Source organism: Mobula birostris, chromosome 3 (genome assembly GCF_030028105.1).
Source record: "Mobula birostris isolate sMobBir1 chromosome 3, sMobBir1.hap1, whole genome shotgun sequence".
Taxonomy (NCBI): Eukaryota; Metazoa; Chordata; class Chondrichthyes; order Myliobatiformes; family Myliobatidae; genus Mobula; species Mobula birostris.
Window position 1 is genome coordinate 184,853,560 of NC_092372.1, and position 19,900 is coordinate 184,873,459.

Genomic DNA, 19,900 nt, shown 5'->3' on the forward strand with positions numbered 1-19,900 from the left:
CCTGAACCTGCTGGTGTAGGTCCTGAGGCCCATGTACCTCCTTTCTAATCAGCAGCGAGAAGAGACCATGGCCTGAATGATGGGGCCTTTGATAATGGATGCTGCTTTCCTGCAACATTGCTCCATGTATTGTAGGTGTATGTGCTCAATGGTGGGGAGGGTTTTACCCTTGACACAAGATTCTGAAATGGGTGCTGTTTACATGGACTTTAGCAAGGCATTTGACAAGGTCCCACATGAGAGGTTAGTCAAGAAAGTTCAGTTGCTTGGCATTCAAGATGTAGTAGTAAATTGGATTGATCATTGGCTTTATGGGAGAACTCAAAGAGTGGTAGTAGATGTTTGCCTCTCTGACTGGAGGCCTGTGACTAGAGGAGTACCACTGGGATCGGTACTGGGTCTGTTGTTGTTTGTCATCTATATCAATGATCTTGATGATAATGTGGTTAACTGGATCAGAAATTTGCAGATGCCATGAAGATTGGGGGTGTAGTGGATAGCGAGGAAGACTATTAGAGCTTGCAGTAGGATTGGGACTGGCTAGAAAAATGGCAGATGGAATTTATTGCAGATAAGTGAGGGGTGTTGCACTTCAGTAGGACCAATCAAGATAGGTCTTACACGTGAACAGTAGGACACTGAGGAGTCTGGTAGAACAAAGGGATCTGTTCCATAATCCATTGAAAGTGGCGGTATAGACAGATAGGGTTGTAAAGAAAACTTTTGGCACATTGGTCTTCATAAATAAAAGTGTTAAGTATAGGAGATGGAATATAATGTTGAAGTGAGGCCTAATTTGGAGTATTGTGTATAGTTTTGGTGACCTACCTACAGGAAACATGTAAATAAGGTTGAAAGAGTACAGAGAAAATTTACAAGGATGTTGTCGGGACTGGACTATCTGAGTTATGAGGAAAGATTGAATAGTTTAGGTTGCGAGCAGTAGACAGGAATGGAACCCTGCCATATCCTGGGGTCAACTTGTACTCTAGATTTAGGTAATCTTAAGTAAAAACAGGAAATGCTCTGAATATTGATACAGTCAGGAAATGTTTCAGGAGAGGGAAACTATTAGCATTCCTGATTGATCTTTCATCAGTATGGTCATAAATATAATTGTTGATGTAACAAGTAATGACTGTCCTGTTAAAGTGAGTTTGTTTGCTTTTCTCATTTTGCTGTTATGGTAATGCTGAGTCACATCAGATCACATGAAATGGAAGATCACATGAAACTGGTGGTGAACTAGCTAAGTTTTTAGTATAAAATAGTGGCTTCAAACCAATGGTATGTAAATTTTTAAAAGTCCCGTCTGATTGACAATGTATTACTGCAGATCTTTAGCTAATCATAATTTCTTATGAATTTGATTCATAACTACACATTACAGAAACAAGAACTTGCTTGAAATCAATAGCAGCTACTGGTCAGAGTATTACTTACACAGGAGTATTCAGAAACCACATTTCAGCAATTCCTTTGCTACACAAATAAATTTAATGTACCATGGTGAATGAAGTTCGTAAATCATCAGAGTGTTCAACTTGCCTTAAGCTCACATTGTTCATTATTTAAAAATTCAGATGCCCATCTTATTTTGTGTTGCATCCTAGAAACAAGTTGTAAAAAACTCAAGTTAGTTGCATTTAATAATCTTTTGATTAAGTCTGCATGAAATATTGGTGTAGACTTCAAATCTTTTGAAATTTCTCCCAGGCACTTTTCAGCCCCAGGACCAGTAGAATCTTGCTCTGCAGTTATTTAAAATATGATGTTTTAAATAACTGCAGGCTGATTTTTCTCTTTGTCAATTCTACATGAGCATAGCTCAGTCATAAAATTTCCATTAAGAACATCTGTAATTATGTTGATCTGAAATTGTTTTTGGAAAGAAAAAGAAAATATTGAAGCTGGTTTCATGATTAAGGAGCTTGCATTATGACTGCTTTCTGCAGTGTTATTGGTCAGTTTGCCTTCACTGTTTATTTCAGCACTGATTCACCAATCATTCACTGTTCTGTCTGGAAAGTGAATCCTTGTATTTAATAACTGGTAGAACATTCTTTAGCAGCAATAACCTCCACCAATTGTTTCCTGTAGCTGCTGATCAGACTTGCACAATGGTGAGGAGGAATTTTAGACCATTCCTTCATGCAAAATTGGTTCAGTTCATCAAATTTACTGGGTTTCCTTGCATGAACAGCCCTCTTTAGGTCATGTCACAGCAATTCAATTAGGTTAAGGTCTAAACTCTGACTTGGCCGTTCCAAAACATGTTTTTTTTCTTTTTATGCTATTCTGTTGATTTACTTTTGCCTTTTGGATTATTGACTTGTTGCGTCATCCAACTTCTATTAAGCTTTCATTGTCATTCTCCTGTAAAATGTCGTGATACAATTTTGAATTCATTGTTCCCTCAATGATTACAAGCTGTCCAGGCCCCAAGTGAGCAAAGCAACCCCAAACCATGATGCTCCTTCCACCATGTTTCACAGTTAGGATGGAGTTTTGGTGGTGGTGTGCAGTGCCTTTTTTCCTCCAAACAGTAGTGTGCATTTCTGCCAATAAGTTCAACTTTTGCCTCATCGCTCCACAGAACATTGAACTAGAAGCGTTCTGAAACATCCAGGTGGTCTTATGCAAACTTACCATGTGCAGAAATTTTTTTTTGTTGGAGAGCAGTGGTTTCTTCAGTGGTGACCTTCCATGAACATCATTCTTATTCAGTGTTTTTTTTATGGTGGACACATGAACAGAGACTTTAGCAAGTTCTATATGTTACGTAACTGGCAACAATGAATATTAATCGAGACAGGTTATATAAAAACAACCAAACATTTATTAAACATGTATAAACAATAAGGAAAAAAAAACAAAGGAAACCTTTAACCGGAGGTTAACAGGTACGCAGTTGTTCACCAATTTGCCACTCGGCTCTGGTTCTTAAAGCGTTAAATGCTGAAAACGGTTCTTAAAGCGATACAGTCAGATGTAGTTCTTAAAGCGATAACGTCGAAAGTCCAACAGTTTTACACATTCAATTGGGAGAGACTTCTCTGGAGAACGATTTCTTCACCGACGCACCTTTACTGCTGGTTCTGTCCACAGGATTCCCGATGCTGAAAATAAACAGTTTAAATCAACTGACTTTAAATTCCTTTAGAGAGAGAGCACCTTTTTGCATGAACTCATTGCCCTATTGCAAGAGTTATCTCAGTGCAGGTTCTCTCCAACAAAGACTCAATAAGGTCAATTCTTTATTAAATTGCCAAACGATGCTGACTTCTCTCGATCCTTCACTTCAATGAATTCTTCACTCTCCCTTCGAACCACTGTCGGAATTGAGTAAATTGGCACTTCCAGCCACAAATTTCCAGTTCAACAATACAATATCTTGTAAGAGAACGCACCTTCCGTTTTAAAAATGAAACTGTGTCACAAAAACAAACACGCAACAGAAACGGAGGCACAGCACATTCTACCTGGAAATCTACAAACTCAAAAACTAACTGCGTCACCTGGGTCGACCCTTATATAGTCAAGGGGCACATGTCATCACGTGACCTCACATCAGCGGGAAAATCACATCAGGTGACCTCCAAAAGACCATTACATCATTCTCACAAAAAAAAACAGATCTCCTTGAGCATGTAACAGTCTGCAGGTCTTTTGCTGTTACTCTTGGGTTCTTTTTCACCTCCTTCAGCATTGCACATTGTGCTCTTGGTGTGATTTTTGCAGGATGCCCACTCCTAGGGAGAGCAGCATCAATACTGAATTTTCTTCATTTGTAGACAATTTCTCTTACTGTGGACTGATGAATACTCAGGTCTTTAGAAATACTTTTGTAGCCTTTTCCAACCATGCATTTCTACAATTCTTCTTGTAAGGTCCTCTGAAAGTTGTTTTGATGGAGGCATGGAGCTCATGAACAGATCTTTTTTGAGAAGAGCAGGCTCTGTCAGTAACACACACAAAATGCAGGCCAAGCAGCAACATGGAAAGGCGTAAATGAGCGACAGTTTGGGCCGAAATTCAGGTGAAGTATACAGTACGTATAAAAAGTATTCACCCCTTAGAAATGTTCATGTTTTATTCTTATACAACATTGAATCATAGTGAATTTCATTTGGCTTTTTTGACACTGATCAACAGAAATGAGTCTTTCATGTCAAAGTGAAAATATTAAACACAAAACAATTGTTTGCATAATTACTCATCCCCTTCATGTCAGTATTTAGTACATGCACCTTTAGCAGCAATTACAGCCTTGAGTCTGTGGTCTCTTAACAGCTTTGCACACCTAGATGTTGCAATTTTTCCTCATTCTTCTTTACAAAACTGCTCAAGCTCTGTCAGATTGCATGGGGATCATGAGTGAACAGCCCTTTAAGTCCAGCCACAAATTCTCAATTGGATTGAGGTGTAGACTCTTAACTTGGCCACTCCAGGACATTAGCTTCGTTGTTTATAAACCATTCCTGTGTAGCTTTGGTGATTGCCTGGGTGATTGTCTTGCTGGAAAACAGACCTTCTCACAAGTTACAGTTCTCTGGTAGAGTGCATTATGTTTTGCTCCAAATTTTGCTGTATTTTGCTGCATTCATTTTACCCTCGACCTTCACAAGCCTTCCAGGGACTGCTGCAGGGACACATCCCCACAGCATGATGCAGCCACCGCCATGCTTCACAGTAGGGACATTGTGTTTTTGATGTGCGATGTCGGCCAAAAAGCTCAATTTTGGTTTCCATCAGACCATAGAACCTTCTTCCAGCTGACTTCAGAGTCTTCCACATGCCTTCTGGAAAACTCTAACTGAGATTTTATGTGAGTTCTTTTCAACAGTGGCTTTCTCTTTGCCATTCTCCTACAAAGCTGTAACTGGCAAAGCACCCCCTGGCAACAGTTGTTGGATGCAGAATCTTTTCCCATCTTAGCCACTGAACCTGTAATTCCTCTAGAGCTGTCATAGGTCTCTTGGTGGCCTCCTTCACTTGTCCCTTCCTTGCAGGGTCACTCAGTTTTTGAGGACAGCCTGCTCTAGACAGATTTACAGCTGTGTTATACTCCTTCCATTTCTTCATGATTAACTGTACTCAAAAGGATAGTCAGTGACTTGGAAAATTTCTTGTATCCATCTCCTCACTTGTGCTTTTCAATAACCTTCTAGCAGAGTAACTTGGAGAGTTCTTTTGTCTTCATGATTTAGTTTTTTTGCCAGGAAACTGATTCAGCAGCAGTTGGACCTTCCAGATGCAAGTGTATTTTTACTACAATCAATTGACACACCTTGACTGCACATGGTGATCCTCATTTAACTAATTATGTGACATCTAAAACCAATTGGCTGCACCAGAGATGATTTAATGTGTCATATTAATGGGGGTGAATACTTATGCAACTAATTAGTTTGTGTTTTGTGTTTGTAATTAATTTAGCTCACTTTGTAGAGAACTGTTTTCACTTTGACATGAAAGAGTATTTTTCTCTTGATCAGTGTCAAAAAAAGCCAAATTAAATTTACTGTGATTCAGTGTTGTAAAACACTGAAACATAAAAGCTTCCAAGGGAGGTGACAACTTTCTGTAGGCATTCCTATGTAGTGTGTGTGTGTCTATCTGTCTATATATTTTTTTAATAAACTATTTAAAAAAAATATAGTGCAACTTGTTTGTGAATTATGGGGTGCCTCGAGGCAACTCGTGGGGCAGCAGAACTCTGTGGATACGATTAAATATTCCCGTTTTAGCCTGATACAGCTAAAAAATACAACTGCGTCTAAGGTCAGTACCATTAACAAAGATGTCTTCATGCGACTAAATGAACTATCGCTGCTTAAAACAAATGGAAACAATGCCGATTGTGGACGTACTGTTTACTGGATTCCATGCAGGAAATGTGGCTGCAAGTCTGGAATAAATTGCGTTTAAGGAAATGGGGTTTTAAACTCCAAATACTAACTATCTTGCTGGCAAATGTGCTGTCTCTGGTGAATGAAATCAATGATCTTAGAGCTAGGCTGCTGAATCAGAGGGACATTAGGACCCTGTGTGTCCTTTGTTTCACGGAATCCTGATTAACCCCTTCTGTACTGGATGCAGCGATTCAGATCAACGGTTTACTATACACTTTCAGGATAGATCTATAGAGTCTGTCAAGCAGAGGTGGAGGAGTATGCCTCATGATCAATTCCCCTTGGTGCACAAATATATTAGTGCTGTCCCAATTCTGCTCACCAGACCTGGAATATCTTGCAGTTAATTGTCACCCATTTTACCTACCATGGGACATTTCCGTGATCATTTTGGTAGCGATATACATTCCGCCTCAGGCCAAAGACAGGCTGCATCACTGTCTGGTATTGGGGGGTGGGGTGGCTACTGCACAGGACTGAAAAAGCTGCAGAGGGTCGTATATTTAGTCGACTCCATCTTGGGTACTAGCCTGCAAAGTTTCTAGGACATCATCAGAGGCTACTTGGGAGGACAGTTGAGGAACAGTGGAATACTTTCAAAGAGATTTTTCACAGTGCTCAACAAAAGTATATTCCAGTCAAAAGTAAGGACAGTAAGTGTGATGAGAGCCAGCCTTGGATAACTAAGGAAATAAAAGATAGTATCAAATTAAAAGCTCGTGTACAAAGTCACAAAGAGTAGTGGGAGACTGGAAGATTGGGAAAACTTTAAAAAGCAACAAAGAACAACTAAACAAGAAATAAGGAAAGGGAAGATAGCGTATGAAAGTAAATTAGCACAGAATATAAAAACAGATAGCAAATGTTTTTTATAAATATAAAGCGCAAGAGGGTGGCTAAAGTCAATGTAGGTCCCTTGGAAGACGAGAAGGGGAAATTTATATTGGGTGATAAGGAAATGGCTGAGGCATTGAATGACTATTTTGTGTTTGGCTTCACGGTGGAGAACACGTCCAGTATGCCAAAGAATAATGTTGGACGAAATGGGAGGTGAGGACCTCGATAAAATCACAGTCGCTAAAGAGATAATGATGAGCAAACTAGAGGGCCTGAAGGTAGGTAAGTCCCCTGGTCCTGATGGGATGCATCCCAGGGTGCTGAGGGAATTGGTGGAGGTTATAGTAGACGTGTTGGTAATCATTTACCAAAATTCTCTAGACTCTGGGCAGATCCTGGCGGATTGGAAGACAGCAAATGTCATGCCACTTTTTTAAAAAGGCTGTAGGCAAAAGATGGGCAACTATAGGCCAGTTAGTTTAACATTTGTAGTCAGGAAAATGCTTGAAGCTGTCATTAAGGAAGGAATAGCAAAACATTTAGAAAGGAGTGGTTCCATTAGACAGGCATAGCATGGATTCAGAAAGCGCAGGGTCTGTTTGACAAACTTACTGGAGTTCTTTGAGGACACAACGAGTGCAGTGGATAGAGGGGAACAGGTGGATGTCGTATACTTGGATTTCCAGAAGGCGTTTGATAAGATGCCACACAAGAGACTTATAAATAAGACACAGATGCATGGAGTCGGAGGAAGTGTATTGGCATGGATAGTGGGTTGGTTAACTCGTAGAAGGCAGAGAGTTGGTATAAATGGGTGCTTCTCTGGTTGGCAGTCAGTGGTGAGTGGGGTGCTGCAGGGTTCCGTGCTGGGCCCGCAGCTGTTTACTATTTACATTGATGATTTGGAAGAGGGGACTGAGTGTAGCGTAGCAAAATTTGCTAATGACACTAAACTGAGTGGAAAAGCAAATTGTACAGAGGGCGTGGAGAGTCTGCAGATGGATATAGATAGGTTAAGTGAGTGGGCCAAGGTCTGGCAGATGGAATACAACATTGGTAATGCGAGATCAGCCACTTTGGAAGGAATAATAGAAGAGCAGATTATTATTTAAATGGTGAAACGATTGCAGCATGCTGTTGTGCAGAGGGACTTGGGAGTGCTTGTGCACGAATTGCAAAAAGCTGGCTTGCAGGTACAACAGGTTATTAAGAAGGCAAACAGAATATTGGTCTTCATTGCTGGAGGGATTGAATTCAAGAGCAGGGAAGTTATGTTGCAACTGTACAGGGCACTGGTGAAGCTGCACCTGGAGTATTGTGTGCAGTTCTGGTCTCCATACTTGAGGAAGGATATACTGGCTTTGGAGGCTGTGCAGAGGAGGTTCACCATGTTGATTCCAGAGATGAAGGAGTTAACCTATGAGGAGCGATTGAGTCGCCTGGGACTATACTCACTGGAATTCAAAACAATGAGAGAGGATCTTATAGAAACATGCAAAAATTTTGAAAGGGATAGGTAAGATAGAAGTAGGAAAGTTGTTTCCTTTGGTAGGTGAGACTAGAACAAGGGGACATTGCCTCAAGATTCAGGGGAGAAGATTTAGGATGGAGATGAGGAGAAACTTTTTCCCAGAGAGTGGTGAATCTGTGGAATTCTCTGCCCAGGGAAGCAGTTGAGGCTTCTTCACTAAATATATTTAAGATACAGTTTGAAATATTTTTACATAGTAGGGGAATTAAGGGTTATGGGGAAAGGGCAGGTAGACGGAGCTGAGTTTACAGACAGATCAGCCATGATCTTATTGAATGGCGGGCAGGCTGGATGGGCCAGATGGCCTACTCCTGTTCTTATTTCTGTGTTCTTATGTTCAAGGAGCAGTGTCTCAGAAAGGCAGCATCCATTATTAAGGGACCCCCAGCACCTATGGCATGCCCTTTTCTCACTGTTACCAACAGGTAGGAGGTACAGAACTCAGCAATTCAGGAGCAGCTTCTTCCCCGCTGCCATCTGATTCCTAAATGGACATTGAAGCTCTGAACACCACCTCACTTTTTAAATATGCAATTCTGTTTTTGCACAATTTTTAATCTATTCAATATACATATACTGTAATTGATTTATTTATTAGTAATATTTTTCCTTTTTCTATATTACGTATTGCATTGAACTGCTGCTGCTAAGTTAACAAATTTCGCAACACATGCCAGTGATAATAAACCTGACTGTGATACAGAAACAAATTTTTAAAAAGTAGTGAGGTAGTGTTCATAGGTAACTCTGTTCGGCTTACTTCGATCCTGTGCAGTAGCCCCCGCCCCCATACCAAGACAATGATGCAGTCAGTTAGAGTGCTCTCCATGGTACATCTGTCAAAATTTGTGAATGTTTTAGGTGACACCAAATCTTGTCAAACTCCTAATGAAATGTAGCCACTCTCTTATCTTCTTTATAGCTGCATTGTTATGTTGAGACCAGGTTAGTTGTCAGGGATATTAACAGCTAGGTGTTAACACTCAAACAACAAAAAAACATTTTTCTTCAATTTAAACTTTACTTTTAACGTCTCAGTTCCATACCTGAGGACTGCCACCTTTTCCCCCACACACATTACAGGGAAAGTGCGCATGCCTACTAAGTACTTACTTAGTCCAAGTGAACAGAACTCAACAATAACAACAGGAATTCTGCAGATGCTGGAAATTCAAGCAACACACATCAAAGTTGCTGGTGAATGCAGCAGGCCAGGCAGCATCTCTAGGAAGAGGTACAGTCAACGTTTCAGGCCGAGACCCTTCGTCAGGACTAACTGAATGAAGAGTTAATAAGAGATTTGAAAGTGGGAGGGGGAGATCCAAAATGATAGGAGAAGACAGGAGGGGGAGGGATGGAACCAAGAGCTGCACAGGTGATTGGCAAAGAGGATATGAGAGGATCATGGGACAAGAGATCCGGGGAGAAAGACAAGGGGGGGGGGAACCCAGAGGATGGGCAAGGGGTAGAGTCAGAGGGACAGAGGGAGAAAAAGCAGAGTGAGAGAAAGAATGTGTGTATAAAAATAAATAATGGATGGGGTACGAGGGGGAGGTGGGGCATTAGCGGAAGTTAGAGAAGTTGATGTTCATGCCATCAGGTTGGAGGCTACCCAGACGGAATATAAGGTGTTGTTCCTCCAACCTGAGTGTAGCTTCATCTTTACAGTAGAGGAGGCTGTGGATAGACATGTCAGAATGGGAATGGGATGTGGAATTAAAATGTGTGGCCACTGGGAGATCCTGCTTTCAATATCCCATCCTTTTGTGTGTGTGTGTGTGTGTGTACACACACACACACACACACGAGTTTGGGCACCCCGGTCAAAATTTCTGTTACTGTGAATAGTTAAGTGAGTAGAAGATGAACTGATCTCCAAAGGTTATAAAGTTAAAGATGAAACATTCTTTTCAATATTTTAAGCAAGATTAGTGTGTTATTTTTGTTTTGTACAATTTTAGAGTGGGGAAAGAAAGGAAAGGAGCTCCATACAAAAGTTTGGGCACTCCAAGAGATTTGAGCTCTCAGATAACTTTTACCAAGGTCTCAGACCTTAATTAGCTTGTTAGGGCCATGCCTTGTTCACAGTCATCGTTAGGAAAGGCCAGGTGATGCAAATTTCAAAGCTTTATAAATACCCTGACTCCTCAAACCTTGTCCCAACAATCAGCAGCCATGGGCTCCTCTAAGCAGTTGCCTAGCACTATGAAAATTAAAATAAATGATGCCCACAAAGCAGGAGAAGGCTATAAGAAGATAGCAAAGTATTTTCAGGTAGCCGTTTCCTCTAATGTAATTAAGAAATGGCAGTTAACAGGAATGGTGGAGGTCAAGTTCTGGTCTGGAAGACCAAGAAAACTTTCCGAGAGAACTGCTCATAGGGTTGCTAAAAAAGCAAATCAAGACCCCCATTTGACTGCAAAAGACTCTGGAGTGGTGGTGCACTGTTCTACTGTGCAGCGACACCTGCACAAATATGACCTTAGAGCATAAGACAAAGGAGCAGAAGTAGGCCATTTGGCCAATCGAGTCTGCTCCGCCGTTTTATCATGAGCTGATCCATTTTATCCTATTTAATCCCACTGCCCCGCCTTCTCACCATAACCTTTGATGCCCTGGCTACTCAGATACCTATCGATCTCTGCCTTAAAGACACCCAATGACTTGGCCTCCACTGCTGCCCGTGGCAACAAATTCCATGGATTCACCACCCTCTGACTAAAAAAATTTTTTCGCATTTCTGTTCTGAAAGGGCGCCCTTCAATCCTGAAGTCATGCCCTCTCGTACTAGACTCCCCCATCATGGGAAACAACTTTGCCACATCCACTCTGTCCATGCCTTTTAACATTGGAAATGTTTCTATGAGGTCTCCCCTCATTCTTCTAAACTCCAAGGAATACAGTCCAAGAGCGGACAAATGTTACTCATATGTTAACCCTCTCATTCCTGGAATCATTCTAGTGAATCTTCTCTGTACCCTCTCCAACGTCAGCACATCCTTCCTTAAATAAGGAGACCAAAACTGCCCACAGTACTCCAAGTGAGGTCTCACCAGCGCCTTATAGAGCCTCAACATCACATCCCTGCTCCTATACTCTATTCCTCTAGAAATGAATGCCAACATTGCATTCGCCTTCTTCACTACTGACTCAACCTGGAGGTTAACTTTAAGGGAATCCTGTACGAGGACTCCCAAGTCCCGTTGCATCTCAGAACTTTGAATTCTTTCCCCATTTAAATAATAGTCTGCCCGTTTATTTTTTCTGCCAAAGTGCATAACCATACACTTTCCAGCATTGTACTTCATTTGCCACTTACCTGCCCATTCTTCCAATCTATCCAAGTCTCTCTGCAGACTTTCCGTTTCCTCAGCACTACCGGCCCCTCCACCTATCTTCGTATCGTCAGCAAACTTAGCCACAAAGCCATCTATTCCATAATCCAAATCGTTGAAGTGCAATGTAAAAAGAAGCGGCCCCAACACTGATCCCTGTGGAACACCACTGGTAACCGGCAGCCAACCAGAATAGGATCCCTTTATTCCCACTCTCTGTTTCCTGCCAATCAGCCAACGCTCTATCCACATATGTAACTTTCCTGTAATTCCATGGGCTCTTATCTTGTTAAGCAGCCTCATGTGTGGCACCTTGCCAAAGGCCTTCTGAAAATCCAAATATACAATATCCACTGCATCTCCCTTGTCTAGCCTACTTGTAATTTCCTCAAAAAATTGTAATAGGTTTGTCAGGCAGGATTTTCCTTTAAGGAATCCATGCTGAGTTCTGCCTATCTTGGCCTTCATGGAAGAGTCATCAGAAGAAGATCTTTCCTGCATCCTCACCACAAAATTCAGTGTCAGAAGTTTGCAAAGGAACATCTAAACAAGCCTGATGCATTTTGGAAATAAGTCCTGTGGACTGATGAAGTTAAAATAGAACTTTTTTCCTGCAATGAGCAAAACTGTGTTTGGAGAAAAAAGGGTGCAGAATTTCATGAATAGAACCCCTCTCCAACTGTTAAGCACGGGAGTGTATTGATCATGCTTTGGGCTTGTGTTGCAGCCAGTGGCACGGGGAACATTTACTGGTAGAGGGAAGAATGAATTCAATTTAATACCAGCAAATTCTGGAAGCAAACATCCCATTGTCTGTGGGGGGAAAAAAAAGCAGAAGATGAAAAGAGGATGACTTCTGCAACAGGATAATAATCCTAAACACACCTCAAAATCCACAATGGACTACCTCAAGAGACGCAAGCTGAAGGTTTTGCCATGGTCCTCACAGTCCCCGGACCTAAACATCATCGAAAATCTGTGGATAGACCTCAAAAGAGAAGTGTATGCAAGACGGCCCAAGAATCTCACAGAACTAGAAGCCTTTTGCAAGGAAGAATGGGTGAAAATCCCCCAAACAAGAAATGAAAGACTCTTAGCTGGCTACAGAAAGCATTTATAAGCTGTGATACTTGCCAAAGGGTGTGTTACTAAGTACTGACCATGCAGGGTGCCCAAACTTTTGCTTCGGGACCTTCTCCTTTTTTGTTATTTTGAAACTGTAAAAGATGGAAATAAAAAAGTAATCTTGCTTAAAATATTAAAGAAATGTGTCATCTTTAACTTTATGCCGTTTGGAAATCAGGTCATCTTTTATTCGCTTTGCTATTCACAGTAACAGAAATTTTGACCGGGGTGCCCAAACTTTTGCATGCCACTATATATATAAAATTAAAAATTAAAGACCATTCATATGTATGAGAATTCGTTTTAACCCTTGATGTTAATACAGTTCTTAAGATACCAAATGCTTTCACTGAGTGCCTTTAACAGCACAAGCTGGCACTCCCTTCTTTGTGAGACAGTCAGCTAGTTGTTCCTTTGTAGTCGACCACAACACATGATGAATTTTTTGTGCTTGGACAAGTTGTTTGATGCTGCTTATCTCTATATGAAGCCTGTTCTTAGTAACTGACTTAAAGGCATCAACCAAAGAGTAGTTGTCTGTGACACAAGTTACTTGTAGACTGTTCTTCTTTGGATCGCCATGGAAAAGCTCAGAATAGAGTGTGGCTGGAAAAACTGCATTTTCAATACCTTCAGACATCACAAGGGTTTCTCCTGCCAGCATATTCTGTAAAACTCTTCAAATCCTTTTCATTTAGTAGGACATCTTCATCTTGATATTTCTCAGATGGTTCAGCCAGATCTATACTTGATTCATATGAAGTCTGTGTACACATGACATCTTGACTGACCCTGTATTGCCAGTGACCTTGATTGGTTCTAGGTAATTCAAGTTGTGCCAACTTTTGTTTTTCCCGGTGGCTTTGCCTACTCATCCTAAGACTTCAGCTTTGTATGAAATACCAGTGTCTTGGTCTGCAAATCTCACAGTTTGTCCCATTTTACGACTGAAATTTCCCAACTGCACTCTCTTCTGCACTGTCTATGCCACTGTTGCGCAATTATGTTGGGTCCTTAGCTGCACTTTCCTCATCCCTGTCTGTGCTATATGACAGTGTACCAGTTAAGTGCTTTTCATCTTTTGTGTCATTCTCCATTGAGTTCTGATAGTCTTCAGTTTGTGCTTTTTACTTAGTCTGGAATGATGCACTCTCACATATGTACCTCCATGTCTCATGAATAACACAATTCCATCCTGACCAATGATAACTCCAAGACTTTCCATTCTGTACAGTTTGTTCTTTTGTCATACACTTTGTCCCCTGTGTTATATTTCTCATTTGCAGAACAGACCTTTGCCCTCAGTGTCTTTGAAATCCCTTTGAATACTCTGCTTTAGTGAAAGCCTTCCTCGGTAATTGCAGTAGTGAGGTATGTTTCTCGAATCATTCACTTCTTGTCGTGCTCTATAGGGCAGGTGGTCTGTCAACCAGTGCAGAGGGAAGGTCTGAGTTCTGGCTAAGCACCAATTGATACGGGCTATAGACATCTACATTGTGCATGGTATTCTTCACCATAAGGGCTGTGTTCAAATCACAGCGATTGCTTTTCTTTACCTGCAGCATTATTTCAGTCAGCGTTTGATTGTGTCGCTTCAGAAGTTCATTTCTCCGGGGACTGTATACCGCTATTGTTGTTTTTCAATCATTGGTAAACCAAAAATGGCAGTAATAGGATGAAGTTGTAAATCATTGTTCAAAACAGTGGAAATAATATCAAAAATATCGTCCCAATATTTCTTCAATAAAGGGCAAGACCAAAACATATGAGTTAATGAAGCTATCTCTGAATGACATCTATCACATATAGGGTTTATATGAGAGTAATAACGAGCTAATTTATCCTTAGACATATAAGCCCTATGTACAACTTTAAACTGTATCAACGCATGTTTAGCACAAATAGAGGAAGAATTAACTAATTGAAAATTTTTTTGCCATTTCTCAGTAGGTAAGGTATTCAATGTCTTAACAACAGCTTCTTCCCCTCTACCATCAAGTTTCTGAGCAATCCATAATATAATTTGAATTAACCTTAGAAAATTCAAAACAGTCCTCCCTCCTCTCCCCCACCCCTTTTGGAAGTTAAGAAACCCAAAGGCGAACTTTGGATTTCTTAAGTGTAGTCCACATTTCCTGCCAGATTTGCATACCATAGCATATATTATAAGTAGTGTGCACAATTGTGAGGCTCTGTAATAGTAGAGTACACAGGCTATTGAATCTCTCATGTTTGCTTTACCTATTGTTTACCTCTGCCCCATTTGCCTGCACTAAACACTATTGCTTGATACCTTTGCTGTCCAAAAATCTGTCTTTGTGTTGAGTATTCAGCAATGGAGCTCACAGCCTTAGAGTCATGAAAAGTACAGTACCGAGACAGGTGTTTTGACGAACCATTTAAATTGCTTACCCCCATCGACCTGCAACGGGACCATAGCCCTCTGTACCCCTACTAAACACTGAAATTGAGCTTGCATGCATGCACCAGTTGAACACCAGTTGAGCTGGCAGCTCATTCCACACTCTCACAACGCTCTGAGTGAAGGTTTCTCCTCATGTTCCCCTTAGACTTTTCAGCTTTCATCCTTAACCCATGACCTCTGGTTGTACTCTCACCGAAGCTCAGTGGAAAGAGCCTATTTGCATCTACCCAGACTATACCCCTCATAATTATGTGTTCCTCCCCTCGATCTTCTATACTCCAAGGAATAAAGTCCTAACTTATTCCTTCCTTAAAACTCCGGTCCTCCAATCCCGGCAACATCCTTGTAAATTTTCTCTGTACACTTTCAAACCTAATTACATCTTTCCTGTCGGTAGATGACCAAAACTGCACACAATGCCCCAAACTATCGTACACAACTTCAACATAACATCTCATCTTCTCTCCTGTACTCAATACTTCGATTTATGAAGGCCAATGCCAAAAGCTTTCTTTATAACCCTATCTACCTGTGCCGCTACTTTCAATTAAGTATAGACCCTTATTCCCAGATCCCTCTGTTCTACAGCACTCAGTGCACTACTGTTCACTGTGTGAGACCTTCCCTGGTTGGTCTTACCAAAACCGAATACCTCGCACTTGTCTGTGTTAAATTCCATCTAACATTTTACAGTCTAGTTTTCCAGCTGGCCGCGATTCCACTGCAAATTCTCATAGACTACTTCGCTGTCCACTACACCCTCAACCTTGATGTCATAGGCAAATTTGCTGATCCAGTTTACCACATTATCATCTAGATCATTGATACAGATGACAAACAGCAATGGACCCAACACCAATCCATGCGGCACACCACTAGTCACAGGCTTCCAGTCAGAGAGGAAGCCATCTACTACCACTCTCTGGCTTCTACCATAAAACTAATGTTTAATCCAATTTACTATCTGATCTTGAATGTTGAGTGTTGAACCTCTTGCAGCACCTTGTCAAGTGTCTTGCTGAAGTCCATGTAGACACATCCACCACCTTGCCTTCATCAACTTCCCAAAAAACTGTGTAAGATTGGTTAGACGTGACCTGCCATGCTGATTATCCCTAATAGGTCTGTGTTATCCAAATACTGATATATCTGATCGTTTATAATACTTCCCAGTAACTTTCCCATTACTGATGTAAGGCTTACTGGCCTATGATTTCCTGGTTTATTTTTGGAGCCTTTCTTAAACAGTAGAACAACATTAGCTATCATCCAATTCTCCAGTACCTCACCTGTCACTAAAGATAATTTAAATATCTATACTTGGGCCCTTGCAATTTCTGCACTTGTCTCCCACAGTGACCAAGGGAACATCTGGGGATTTTCCTCCTTTAATCTGTATAGGGACCATGAAGTCGATGACTATGTGTCTCACTTCTATATACTCTGTGACTGTCTTCCTGGATAAATACAGGTGCAAAAATTTCTTTTAAGATTTTCTCTCTCTCTTTTGTCTCCACATGTAGATTATCATTCTGATTCTCCAATTTTGTCCCTTGCAATCCTTTTGCTCTTAACATATCTATAGAATTCCTTATGATTCTCCTTCACCTTTTCTGCCAGGGCAATGTCGTGCCTCCTTTCAGCCCTCCTAGTTTCTTTCTTATGTGTGCTCTTGCATTTCTTAAACTACATAAACACCTCATTTGTCCTTTTAGCTGACACTGACCTGCTCAACATCAACCAAACAACACTAGAGTGGCTGGCTGATATGACAAGCTATGAATGAACCTCATTTGTTCCTATCTGCCTATACCTGCTATGCACCTCCTTTTTGTTCTTAAACACAGCCTCAATATCTCTTGAAAACCAAATTCCCCAAAACTTGTCTTTACTTTTAATTCAGACAGATACATACAAGCTTTGTAATGTCAAAACTTCACTTTTGAAGGCCTCCTACTTACCGAGTACACCTTTGCCAGAAAACAGCCTATCCCAATCCACACCTGCCAGATCCTTTTTAATACCATCAAAATTTCTCCAATTTAGTATCTCAACCAATGGACCAGACCTATCAGTTTCCACATTTACTTTGAAACTAATGGTATTATGGTAACTAGATGCAAAGTGTTCCCCTACACAAAACTCTGTTGCCTGCCCTGTCTCATTCCCTAATAGCAGATGAAGTATCACGCACCGTTGTTGGGAGTTCTATTTTTCTGAAACTTATCACCTTCTTGGGTGAAAATTCCAACAATTCACAACTCTCTGGGTGAAGGAGTTATTTCTCATCTCGAATCTGAATGGCCGATGTCTTATGTTTGAGACTTGCTTCTAGATGCTATAGCAGGGAAATATCCATGCATCTCCCTTGACAGGCCTCATTTAATATAACATGAAAAGATTATAGGCCTAGTCTTAATTTCTGATTATCAGTTGTCATACGGCCTAACAGCTGGTTCTAAAGTGATTTTTAAACGAGATGATAAGATAATGTATAAGTAGAACTAGCTCTGAAATTTGTGTCAGTGATCCCTGTATTATGGCTGTTTTGGGTAACAGGAATTCACCTTTAATGATTTCTTAAATTACTACCCAAAAACTTGATATGTGGGATGAAATTTGTTTTTTCAGAATTTGTTGTGAGAAGAGTAAAATAAATAAATACAGTCTGTTTCACCTCTCATTTCTTAATGCATGTGCAGTTGATGTGTCTTTCCTTTGTGGAGGTTGCAATGCAGACTGCTTTCTCGGCATGCAACCCCCACCCCTGGTAACATGCCTCTGTTGCTCTATTGAAGCACTGAAGATCTTGCAGTGAAAAGCAATTTCTCACGTTTGTGGAAGCTTTCATGTTGGGTTCTTGGTTGTTAATATAAAGTGGCAATGATAATACAGTCAATTCTGGTTAATTGGGACATGTCTGGACCAATGTATTTTGACCTTATTAAGCACTGCCGTAATTAGCTGAAGTTTCATATAAATAGTTAAAAAGATATAAAAATAAAGACCAGCTACTCTTTAACTGAGTACAAATCATGTATTTAAATGCAATACAGAACAAATTAGAACACTAATAATACTACAACAATTCTATAAAACTGCATGGATAGTTGTTGATGGAGAAATTCATCCAGTGTGAGCATTTGATTTAATGTAAATGAACAAAATCAGAGCAAACAGCTAGTGCAGATAATAAATTGCTTTCATACAATGCTTCCAACGAATGCATCCTCCAAATCTTCAGTTTCATTGTAACATTCAAGCGCATTGACAATACCTTCAAATTCTTTGTAGTTCCTAAATTGAAGTAGTGAAATCGTTTCATTCTCATTCATGGCAATTTCTGGCATTCCAGGCCTGAATGCTTGAAACTGCAGTGAGCAATACAGTTCTGTATTGTCTTACTACTTATTTCTCACCAAGTACCAGTAATAAAAGTCACTGTTTTTAACACAAACACACGCAACTGATGCTATTTAAAAACTTCGCTCTAAGCAAGGTGTACTGTCTAATGGCACACTAGCTACATATACATGCTTAAAACTTTTGCACAGTACCGTAGATAACATAGTTAATCCGGCTTTATTAATCAGGGCACTGAATACAAGAGTCTAGGTACAAGTGTATGCGAATGGCGCTAGTCAGGAACTGTGTGGCAAAAGTTTCCTGCCCCAGTTAAGCAGCATAGTCTTCCAAATAAATGAAGAGATTCCTGACTGTTTTCTCAATTATGTTGTGTTCTTTCGGAGTTGTCCAAATTAGTGGCTGCCCCAATTAACCAATGGCCCAACTAACTGGAATCCACTTTATATGAAGAGATTGCATGTCTACACAACGCCATTATGATTTATTGCATAATACAGCATGGTAACAGGACACTTACCCTCCCACATCTATGCTGACCAGTGTACCATCTTCCATTACTTGACCAGTATACCTAGCTTATTCAATACTTGTCTTAACATTTCTTAAATGTCACTGATTCTGCTTCCAGCCCTTTCCTCTCAAAGTATTCCAGGTACTCAACGCTGAATTAAAAATAGTCCTCATCAGATCCCCTCGAAGTTTCTTGCCGCTTACTGTAACTCTGTGTCCCCGAGATTTACCTATCTCTGATATGAGGAAAAGTTTTCTGCAGTTTATCCTATCTGTAGCCCTCATAATTTTATATTCCTCAATCATGTCCCCTCTTAAATCCTTAATTCCAAGGAAAACAGACCTAGCCTTCCCAGTATTTTTTCATAACTGGAATGTTTCACCCCAGGCAATATCCTTTGCTGCTACTATCATAGTCTTCTTATGGTGTGTTGACTGGGAATGCTGGCATTGTACCAGCTGAAGTTTGATCAGAGCTTTGTAAAATGGAGTATAACCTCTCTGCTCTTGTATTCAGTGCCCTGATTAATGAAGCTGCATTAACTATGTTATCTACAGTACTGTGCAAAAGTTTTAGGCACGTATATGTAGCTAGTGTGCCTAAGATTTTCGCATAGTACTATATTCATGTTATGTATGGCACTGTACTGATATCGCAAAAAAAAACACTAATTTCATGACATTTATGAGTGTTGATAAAGCTGATTCTCTATTGTGGACTGAGAGTGGGAGGTGGGAAGGGAGAGGGGAAATGCAAACACGAGGAAATCTGCAGATGCTGGAATTTCAACCAACACACATAAAAGTTGCTGGTGAACGCAGCAGGCCAGGCAGCATGTCTAGGAAGAGGTACAGT

The 19,900-nt window shown here is 40.6% G+C and overlaps 1 protein-coding gene across 7 annotated transcripts in view; it reads left to right on the forward strand.

Annotated features, from left to right (window-relative positions):
* Window positions 1–19,900, forward strand: part of mllt10 (MLLT10 histone lysine methyltransferase DOT1L cofactor) — a 288,280-nt gene that overhangs the window by 169,158 nt on the left and 99,222 nt on the right. The gene's annotated exons all lie outside the window — the stretch shown is intronic.